The following is a 12,121-nucleotide window of genomic DNA, read 5'->3' as shown; positions in this document are numbered from 1 at the left end:
CCTATTTACTTTGGGACTACGAAACGGTATTCCAGAAGATCCCCCTGCATATTTGTATTTGGGACTACGAGACGGTATCTCGGGAGATCCCCTGTTGTTATCTTTGTGTACTGAGCTGTTGTTTTCTATGAGTTTATTCTTGTTAAATTTCAGTCTTTATTTTACTGCGGTATTTCATTATATCTTGTTTTATTATATATATACCGGTAGGTCCCTGACCTGACCTCGTCGCTACTCGACCGAGGTTAGTCTTGGCACTTACTAGATACCGTTGTGGTGTACTCATGCCCTTCTCTGCACATGTTTTTCGTGTGCAGATCCAGGTACCACTTATCAGCCGCATTATCAGTGAGTCGAGACAGCTTTGGAGACTTCAAGGTATATATGTCGCGTCCGCAGACCTCGGAATCCCCTTCTACTCTTCCCCATGTCAAACACTTCCTATATTTCCTTTTTGTTAGACTCTGGAGTATAGAGATACTATTTTCATTTTGTAGTTTGTTGTTCATGGTGTTCCGGGTCTTGGGAGAGTTGTGTATATTTCGAGAGTGATTATTGTATATGCCGAGCGGCATCTCAAATGTTTTATTTAAATTATATGTTTCTGATAGTTGTTAATTCTTAAGTTTCTCTTTTTTTTCGCAAATGTTAGGCTTACCTAGTCGTAGAGACTAGGTGCCGTCACGACAAATTCACGGAGGGGGAATTTGGGTCGTGACAGCTAATTGGCATTTTTGTGGGTGTCTTATGCTAAAACCACTATAACACCATTGATCAAAAGTCCAAATCTTATTTTATATTCTAAAAAATCTTAAAAAGAATATTAGATTATCGTAGAAATATTTTTCAATGCATTTTCTCATACAAAAGACCATATAACTAAAGTTCATCAGTTAAACCATAATTATGATAGTGAAGGTAAAAAATTAAGGATTGAAGGCGTAGTTTTTACTCTGTCTACCTCATTAAAAAAATTGTATACCAATTGATTCGGTGAAGCTTAGCGGCAACAATTATCACGATTCACGTGAGTACTAAGTAGTGGCAACCTCTTGTGGCTCATAATTAATGTGATCGATCTAAATAGCAGTTTACTTAACGTTTTAATTAAAATTAGTTATTGAATATATATTATATACAATTTACGTATAATAAGCATATAATTGTGTATAATTAACGTTGTACATAAAAAAAAAATAAAGGCAGAATACATAACTGGACCCTTAAACTTGGCTTTTTTTGTCACTTGGACACTTAAACATAGAGTTGTTCCTATTAGGCCCTTCAACTAAATCACATCTGTGCCAATTAAACACTTTGTAGTGACATGCTTGAGTGAGTGGGAAAGGGCGCGTGAACATGAGAAAAGGTTGTTTGATATGGTGGAGATTAATATATTATTATTATTATTATTATTATTATTATTATTATTATTATTATTATTATTATTATTATTCTAATATATTATTCCAATTAAAGCTAACTTTTACCCTACATTCTATTTATCTTCTTCTTCCCGTGAACATATCATTTTTCCTCTTAATTTTTCTTAAAAGAAAGTTTAGTGTACATGGATTTGATATTCTCATTTGCCATGCTTGTTCTTTTTACACGGCACTCGCGTTTAATTTTTATAAAAGTTTTTCTCGGATTGTCTACAAAGTATCTAATTGGCGCAAATGTGGTTTAGTTGAAGGACTTGATAGGAACAACTTTATGTTTAAGTGTCCAAGTAACAAAAAATACCAAATTTAAGGGTCCAATTATGTATTCTGCCGAAAATAAATGTTAAATCCAACCAGTCTTAAACAAAACTTTAGAAGAGTATGTATCTAATGTTCTTGGACGATCAAGAAAATTTACGAAAAAGACCTTATAGCAACCACTTTTTTTTTTCTTCTAATTTCCTTTTTTCTTGAAGAGACCTATTGCTAAAAATAAGACGAAAGAGACCTTATAGCAACCACTTATTTTCTTCTTAAAAAAATCTGCGAAATCGGACAGATAATGAATTTTAGGCGGTTTTGTAGTGCTTTATAGTAAAAAAAAAAATCAGTGCACCCATTCATTGAAAATTTTCTTATTTATGAAATGATTAGACTCCACATGTTCAAATTCTACGAGAAAAACATTGTGCCCGCTCCTTTAAAGGGCGGCTGCTTGAAAGCTTACCTTATTTTTAGAGAAAGGTTTGGAACCCTAACCAACGTTTTGAATTTTGGAGTTTTCGCCCCAACCTAGAAAAACCCAACTCCATTAGGGATCAAGGGCAAAGACGAGACTTTTTCCCAATAGCAGGGGTAATATTATCCCAAAACTCTAATGGATGGCAAAGTCGATCAGTATCGGATATTACAAGAGCAAAGCATTTGGATATTTACCGTTAATTCTCTAAATCATGGGACTAACTATTTTTCAATAGATAATATCCACGGTACTTGTCAATACAGACATGCATGCACATTTATAACCATTGATATCGTCATACAAATAGATTCTATGCCTATATAAGAGGCCACATATTCAAATGGCGAGTTCGAAATCTAAATATTATATTTTTGGACTTAAAATATATAAATAGGTGAAAAAATAATTTAGTGACCAAAACATATAAAATGCAGTTTTGAACTACGTTTTACCTTAACGTCCGTTTGTGACGTTAAGGTAAAACACGTTTCAAAACAGCGTTTTATAAATACTTTGAAACCACGTTTTACCTTAAGTCTCCTTTTCACTTGAACTTTCTGTTTTGATTTGGTGAGAATTGAATATTGAAATGTTTCTTAATATAGATTTAAGTTATATAGAATCTTTATACCATCATTGTAATTTAACAAAGGTTGTTTATCATATATCCTAAGTTACCCAGTATTGCTTATTGAGTTTATATAAGAGATCTTTTAGACGATCAAGTTGAACTATTAATTTAGAAAATAGAACAACTTATTATAATCAATTAAATTCACTGTAAATTCTTTTAACTTAAATCCATGCTTATTATATAAAGTTACATGCAACAACAACAATAACACACCCAGCTTAATTGCGGAGTGTAGTATGTACGCAGCTTTACCCCTACCCTATAAAGGCAGAGAGGTTGTTTTCGATAGACCCTCGGCTTAAGAAACGGTAAAATAAAGCAACAAGCAATAACAACAATAATATAATAAGTAATTGAAGCGAGTGACAATATAAAGTTACATGCAATTATCTTTTATTTATATGATTTCATTGTGTAAGTATAAAATGCATAAGATTTAAATTGGATTATTATTTATTAGACTGAAAATAATAAAAAATAAAGACTATGGAACAAGAAAATACTATTAAAACGTTATATTTTTCAGTGACTATGATTTTTGTGTGAGAAAATAAAATTATATGACTTTGGTGCGAAAAAATCATAGTTATATAACAATTTGTAAAACTTACCTTTCGTTTCTATTTACTTGTTCGATTTGTATTTTCACTTCTCGAGAAAACATTAATTAAATATTTAATTATCCTTATTAATAATACTTTACAAATCTGACTTTAAGTACTAATATATCAATTAGTTTGTGAAATGGATACTTAATAATAAGAGCAAATTTGAAAAAGTTAACTAATTCTCTCTTGACGTGCTAAAAGGAAGTAAAAGGAAAAAACTATCTTTAGTATTATACTAAATAAGTAAAAGAAAACGGTGAGAGCTCATTATTAATCAAATGAGACATTTTAAGAAAATTAAAGAATAATTTAATTAATTAATTAAGATTAAGACTATTAAAAATATTTCCTAAGAGATATAAACCAAAGGAAGTAGTAAAAATAGTGGAAAAGGAATAAAATAGCATAGTAGTTAGAGCCAATAAGGTAAGTAGTGTCTATCTCAATCATTTATTATGTAATGCCACATATATAAGTTCCCTTTAGAATGATTATTTTTTCTAAAAAAAAAAATGAAGAACAAATTTCCAGAAAATTTATTACCTTCGCTGATTTCAAGTGAAAAGGAGACTTAAGGTAAAACGTGGTTTGAAACCACGTTTTTATAAAACACAGTTTTGAAAATAAATTTAAGGTAAAATGTGGTTCAAAAATGTATTTTATATATTTTGGTCACTAAATTTTTTTTTACCTATTTATGTATTTTGAGTCCAAAAATACAACATTTAGGTTCCGAACTCTTCAAATGGCATTGCATGACATAGACTAATATGCCTAGGAACTTTGCCCTTCAAATTGTTCGCCATGCTTTCACAGCAACTCGAATTTTTACTTATTCACTTAAAAACCTCACAGAACACATTCCTTTTGGCAGCTGAAGATGAAACCTTCTTGAACCTCATTCACTAATTTTCATTTTAAATTTTAGTGTTTTCCCTGGAGAATGAGATACGGATATTTCCGGACTCATCAACACTTTACTCGCTCAGTTTGTAGATGCAGTGGGCCTGAACCATGTTAACAACTTTACACTAAGATGGGCACAAAGCAATACAGAAGAAGGAAGTGAATTTTTTAAAAAAAAAAAAGATGAATTGCAAAAGGTCAAAATTTATAAAACTTAATGCAAGTATTACATCTCTTATTACTTTAACTTAATTAAGACAAAGATAAATACATTTCTAAATGACAGTGGAAGGGAAAGGGATACATAACGACAGTATAAGAATAACAACAACAACAACTACCCAGTAAAATCCCACATAGTGGAGTCTAGGAAGGGTAATGTGTACGCAGACCTTACCCCTGCCCCGATAGGGGCAGAAAGGCTGTTTCCGATTGACCCTCGGCTCAGAATGACGAAAATAAAATAAAAAACAAGAAAAAAATAAAAATAAAAATAAAAACAAGAAAAGAGAACGACAGTATAAGAATATGTAACATTATTCTGAAAAATATACTACTCACTGTTCGACCACTACTCCATCTTGTGCCTTCGGCTCTGCCTCTTTAGGACTCTCAACCACCGCTAAGTTTTTATCCTCGGCTTCTTTTATTGTCTTCAGGATGTCCGCTTTTCTCTGCTGAAGAGCTTCCAGTTTGGCATTGATCTTCTCAAACTTGGATTTCAACTTATCTAGACCTTTGCTTTTATATTTGTCCTCAAGTTTTCTCTTCTTCTCAGCTTTATCTTTTTTTGCATCCTTTTGTTTCTCATCTTTACCTTCTTTGCCTTTCTCCTTCTTTTTACTTTTCTCGTCTGCGTCACCGTCGAATATTTTCTCGTCTTTCTCAACTTTTATCTCTCTTGTGGCGACTTCAACCTCATTCGCCTTGTCTTGCTCGTCTTCTTCATCTGACTCCTCTATTCTCTTGACTTTCTTTTCTTTATCTTTTTTATCCTTCTTGCTTTTCTTCTCTTTTTCCTTTTTCTTCCCTGTTTCTGTTGCGGAAGCCAAATGTATATAGTGTGAATAAGTCACAACTACTATACCAAAGATTATGACAGCCACCAAATAATAAATAAGACAATAAAACAACAATAAAGGAAACACCAGAATTTACGAGGTTCAGCTAATTTTGCCTACTCCTCGGACACAACCAATATTTTATTCCACTCCAAAAATACAAGTGAAATAATACTAAAGAGAGAAGATACAAATGCCTTAAACAGATGAGAAGGCAAATGAGAGGTGTGTCTAAATCCTAAACATTAGGCCTTCTTTTATAGGGGAAAAATCCCCTCCAAACTTAACTCCCAACCAATGTGGGACTTTGGCATTTTGCCAAACTTCAACAAATCTCCACCTTGGCAAAATTCCACATTTTCAATTCTCTCTCAATAACAAATTTTGGTTGTGTCTTCATCTTCAATCTTCAGTGTTCAACAATGTTGATCAAATCCAAACAATGTTGAAACTTGACCGCAGTCACCACCTTTGTCAGCATATCAGCAGGATTCTCTGTAGTATGAATTTTCTTCACCGTGACTCCACCTTCTTCTATGTTTCTCGTACGAAATGATACCGAACATCAATGTGCTTCGTCCTTGCATGATAAACTTGGTTCTTCGCTAATTGAATAGCACTTTGACTATCACAAAAAATTGTGATACCTTTTTGTTCAACACCAAGCTCCTTTAGCAATCCTTGAAGCCAAATTGCCTCTTTCACAGCATCTGTAATAGCCATGTATTCTGCCTCTGTTGTAGACAAAGCAACTGTTGACTGCAAAGTAGACTTCCAACTAACTGGTGCCTTTGCAAAAGTAAACACATAACCAGTAGTTGATCTTCGTTTGTCCATATCACCCGCAAAATCTGAGTCACAATATCCAACTACAGACTGATTGTCTTCCTGCTCAAAAACTAACCCGACATCTACAGTATTATGAATATACCGTAGAATCCACTTCACAGCTTGCCAATGCTCCTTCCCTGGATTGTGCATATATCTGCTAATAACTCCAACAGCTTGTGAAATGTCAGGCCTTGTGCAAACCATTGCATACATCAAGCTACCAACAACATTTGCGTATGGTACCTTTGACATATACTCTCGTTCAGCTTCATTCATTGGCGACATAGTAGTACTTAGCTTAAAATGGGAAGCAAGTGGAGTACTAACTGGCTTAGTCTTGTCATCTATGCCAAAACGTTGAAGTACTCTCTTCAAATATTCCTTTTGAGATAAACAGAGTTTCTTTGAACGTCTATCTCTAATTATCTCCATGCCAAGAATTTTCTTTGCCTCACCCAAATCCTTCATCTCGAACTCCTTCTTCAGTTGAATCTTCAACTTATCAATTTCTTCCAAATTCTTGGAAGCTATCAACATATCATCAACATATAGGAGAAGATATACAAAGGAACCAACTTTAAGCTTGTGCAAATACACACAATGATCGTATTTGTTTCTCTTGTACCCTTGCCGCAACATAAACTCGTCAAATCGCTTGTACCATTGTCTAGAAGATTGTTTCAATCCGTACAACGATTTTTCAAGTTTGCACACCATATTTTCTTTTCCAGCAACTTTGAATCCTTCTGGCTGAGTCATGTAGATTTCCTCCTCCAAGTTTCCATGTAAAAACGCAGTTTTTACATCCATCTGAACTAGTTCCAAATCCAATTGTGCTACCAAAGCCAACATAATTCTAATGGAGGAATGTTTTACAACTGGAGAAAACACTTCATTGTAATCAATTCCCTCCTTTTGAGCATATCCTTTGGCCACCAATCTTGCTTTGTAGCGAACATCTACTTGGTTAGGAAATCCTTCCTTCTTTGCAAATACCCATTTGCACCCAATTGCTTTCTTTCCCTTCGGGAGATTGGCCAATCTCCATGTATGATTCTGATGAAGGGACTGTATTTCATCATTCATGGCAATCCTCCACTTATCTTCTTCTGAACTTTGGACAGCGTCTTTATAAGTAGTAGGAACATCATCAGCTACAATTGAGGTTGCACAAGCAACCGTCTCTATGAGACGAACAGGTTTCGTTATTGTTCTTTTTGGCCTGCTGGTTGCTATTGATTCAAGTTGTTGTTGAGATTCCTGAGTTGGAATCTCCTCTACTGGCTCTCCTTCCAGAGGGTAATCTTCATTTGTTTCCTCCTCTGCTTCTTGTGTAGGAAAAATAAATTTTCCCTCAAACTCCACCTGCTTAGAAGCACCTTCATTTTGTTTGGTATCTTCTGTTACCTTATTTACCATAGCAAATTCATCAAAGGTAACATCTCTGCTGAATATTACTTTCTTTGTCATAGGACACCATAAGCGATATCCTTTGACTCCAGAAGTAATTCCCATAAAAATAGCCTTCTTTGCCCTTGGATCCAATTTTGACTCTGTCACATGATAATATGCAGTTGAGCCAAACACGTGCAAAGAGTTATAATCTACAGCAGGTTTTCCGTACCATTTTTCAAATGGTGTTTTGCCATCAATAGCAGCAAATGGTAGACGATTAATGAGGTGGCATGCATATGTAATTGCCTCAGCCCAAAATTCTTTGCCCAAGCCAGCATTGGACAACATACATCGTACCTTCTCCAGCAAGGTCCGGTTCATACGTTCTGTCACTCCATTCTGTTGTGGTGTATGTCTAACAGTGAAGTGTCGGATGATGCCATCATTTTCACAGACCTTATTGAAATGATCATTTTTGTATTCACCTCCATTGTCTGTGCGAATACACTTGATTCTCCTGCCTGTCTGATTCTCCACCATCGTCTTCCATTTGAGAAAAATTCCCAACACTTCATCTTTGCTCTTCATTGTATACACCCATACTCTTCGGGAAAAATCATCAACAAAGGTTACAAAATAGTGTTTCCCACCCAATGAAGGTGTTTTGGAAGGACCCCAAACATCAGAGTGTACATAATCCAAAATGCCTTTAGTATTATGGATCGCTGTACCAAATTTAACCCTTGTCTGTTTCCCTTTAACACAATGCTCACAAAACTCCAAGTTGCAAGCCTTTACTCCTTTTAACAATCCTTGATCTGATAGAGTTTTCAAGGATTTTCCTCCAGCATGTCCCAAGCGCATGTGCCATAGCTTGGTTGCTTCTGCCTCTTTGTCGTCACTGGATGTTACTGTCGCTGTCCCAATAACTGTACTGCCACGATAGCGGTACATATTATTATTCTTCCGATTAGCCTTCATTACCACTAGTGCACCGGAGCATACTCTCATCACTCCATTTTCTGCAATGATTTTGAACCCTTTTGATTCTAGGGCTCCCACAGAGATGAGATTCTTCTTCAAATCCGGTACATATCGAACATCTATCAATGTTCTGATCATTCCATCATGGTTCCTTAATCGTATTGAACCAATGCCATATGAGGTAAGAGGGCTGTTATCCGCTGTGTGGATGACTCCATATTCTCCTTCTTGAAATTCCATGAACCAGTCCCTGTTGGGACACATATGATAGCTACAAGCCGAGTCCATCAACCATATGTCTGATGATGTTGATGACTCTGTTGTAACTAATGAGAAGTCTGAATCATCACAATCAGCTACATTTGAATCCATAATAGCCTTTCCATTGTTATGTTTGGCCTTATTCTTCAACTTCGGACAGTCTTTCTTCCAGTGCCCTTTTTCTCGACAAAAGGCACATTCATCTTTACTGGGTCTGGATCTTGACTTGGATCTTCCCTTCTTTGTCCTCGTTTGATTTTGAGGACGACCCCTCACAAACAGTGCTTCTCCTTCTCCGCCCTTCTGTTTTTCTCGCTTTCTTTGTTCATAGCTGTACAAAGCTGAACAAACTTCTCTGAGAGAAATTTCGTCATTTCCATGGAGTAGAGTAGTTTCAAGGTGCTCGTACTCATCAGGAAGTGACGCCAACAACATTAAGGCCAAGTCACCATCATCATAAGTTGTATCCATATTTTGCAAATCTGTGACCAACTTATTGAAACTGGTGATATGTTCATTCATCGTGGTACCAGGAACATAGGTGAAGTGAAACAGTCTCTTCTTCATGTACAATTTATTTTGACTGTTTTTCTTCAAAAATTTATCCTCCAGTGATTTCCATAATTTACTTGCAGAAGTTTCCTTTGTGTATGGATATTTCTGCTCTCTAGCAAGGTAGGATCGAATGGTACCGCAAGCAACACGGTTGATAATTCTCCAATCTTCTTCTCCAATAACATCTGGTTTCTTTTCTTCAATGGCCAGATCTAGCCCTTGTTGAAAAAGGACATCTAGAACCTCGCCTTGCCACATCCCAAAATGTCCGGACCCGTCAAAAATTTCTACCGCAAATTTCGCATTTGACACAATTCTTGTCATAAGCGAAGATGCCAATGATGACGTATTGTTGACACTTGATGTAGATTCTTCTTGTTTATTGTCCCCCATATTTGACACAAATATTATTTAATAGCTGACGACACAAATCAAGATTATTTCCTTTCTGATGTAGAAGATCAGACTAAGCTGCAACTACAGAGCATACTCAGACAGAACCTTGACTCAGTTACCAAGATAAATCTTTTCTGATGTGGAAGATCAGACTATGCTGCAACCACAGAGCATACTTAGACAGTACCTTGGCTCTGATACCAATTGTTGCGGAAGCCAAATGTATATAGTGTGAATAAGTCACAACTACTATACCAAAGATTATGACAGCCACCAAATAATAAATAAGACAATAAAACAACAATAAAGGAAACACTAGAATTTATGAGGTTCAGCTAATTTTGCCTACTCCTCGGACACAACCAATATTTTATTCCACTCCAAAAATACAAGTGAAATAATACTAAAGAGAGAAGATACAAATGCCTTAAACAGATGAGAAGGCAAATGAGAGGTGTGTCTAAATCCTAAACATTAGGCCTTCTTTTATAGGGGAAAAATCCCCTCCAAACTTAACTCCCAACCAATGTGGGACTTCGGCATTTTGCCAAACTTCAACAGTTTCATCATCCATTTCTTCCTTATCTTCTTCTTCTGACTCCTCTTTGCTCTTGTCTTTCTTTTCTTTATCCTTTGTTTCTTATCCTTCTTATGTTTCTTTTTTTTATCCTTCTGTTCCCCTTCTTCGTCATCTTTCTCTTCCTCTTCATCTGACACCTCTTTGCTCTTGCCTTTCTTTTCTTTATCCTTTTTCTCTTTCTTATTCTTCTTGCATTTCTTCTCTTTATCCTTCTTCTCTCCTTTTTCATCATCCTTCTCTTCCTCTGTTTCTTCCTCCACCTCCTCTTTGCTCTTATCTTTCTTTTCGCTACCCTTTTTCTCTTTCTTTTCCTTCTTTTTCTTCTCCTTATCCTTCTTCACCCCGTTTTCATCATTCTCCTCTTCCTCTGTCTATCTCTCGTCTTCTTCATCCGATTCCTTGTTTTTCTTGCCTTTGTTCTCTTGATCTTTTTTCTTATTCTTATTCTTCTTAAATTTCTTCTCTATATCCCTGTTCCTCCCTTTTTCATCATCCTTCTCTTCCTCGGTTTCTTCTTCTGATTCCCCTTTGCTCTTGCCTTTCTTTTCCTTGTTCTTTTTCTCTTTCTTTTCCTTCCTGTCTTTCTTCTCTTTATCCTTCTTCTCCCCTTTATCATCATCCTTTTCTTCCTCCGACTCATCTATGATCTTGTCTTTCTTCTCTTTTTCCTTTCTGTCTTTCTTTCCCTTTTAAGTTTCTTCTCTTTATCTTTCTTCTCCCCTTCTCCGTCATCCTTCTCTTCCTCTGTTTCTTTGCCGTCTTCTTCTTCTGACTCATGTTTGCTCGGCTTTCATCTCTTTATCTTTTTCCTCATTCTTATCCTTCTTGAATTTCTTCTTTATATCCTTGTTCTTCCCTTTTTTATCATCCTTCTCTTCCTCGGTTTCTTCCTCCGACTCCTCCTCTTTACTCTTCTCTTTCTTTTCTTTATCATTTTTCTCTTTCTTTTCCTTCTTGTATTTCTTTTCTTTTACATTTTTTGTCTCACCATCTTTCTCATCCTCTGTGTCCTCTGACTCCTCTTCGCTCCCCGTATTTTGTACTTTATCCTTTTTCTCTTTCTTTTTATTCTTGTATTTCTTTTCTTTTACATTTTTTGTTTCACCATCTTTCTCATCCTCTGTTTCCTCCGACTCCTCTTTGCTCCCCCTATTTTTTACTTTATCCTTTTTCTCTTTTTCTTTCTCTTTCTCCTTCAATTCTTTTTCATGCTTTTCTTCCATGTCTATCTTCTTTTCCTTTTCCATCTTTACTTCTCCCATGGCACAACAATTGTCTGCACGTCAATGTGCCTTTAATTTCTCCAAGGTATCTAAGAAGGAGATGAAATAATTAAGAAAACAATAAGTCTATAATTTTCATGTTTAATGAAAGCATTAGGTAGAAAGGAAAAATAACAACAATGGCAAAAAGACTGAACAAGGATAACTAAATGACTACGTATTTGGTCGACTGGCACTAGGCAGTTTTTTCTTTCTTTTTTAGACATCTGGTACCGAAACCACGCCCAACTAATCCGAATTAACGTCGGATAGGTACCAGGCAAATAGAACCTAATGAACCACAAAGTTGTCTCTCACAAGGATGTTCAGCAGATTCATTGGCAGTATTGTTCTGGTATTCCATATGAATCACATGGTAAGCAACTTAGTCGTTAGCAGTTGTAACACGATAAAGAAAAAAAGACAAATATCAAAGGGAAGTCGACCATATGAAAATACAG

Source organism: Nicotiana tabacum, chromosome 5 (assembly GCF_000715075.1).
Source record: "Nicotiana tabacum cultivar K326 chromosome 5, ASM71507v2, whole genome shotgun sequence".
Taxonomy (NCBI): Eukaryota; Viridiplantae; Streptophyta; class Magnoliopsida; order Solanales; family Solanaceae; genus Nicotiana; species Nicotiana tabacum.
Note: the sequence above shows the minus strand (reverse complement) of the source record.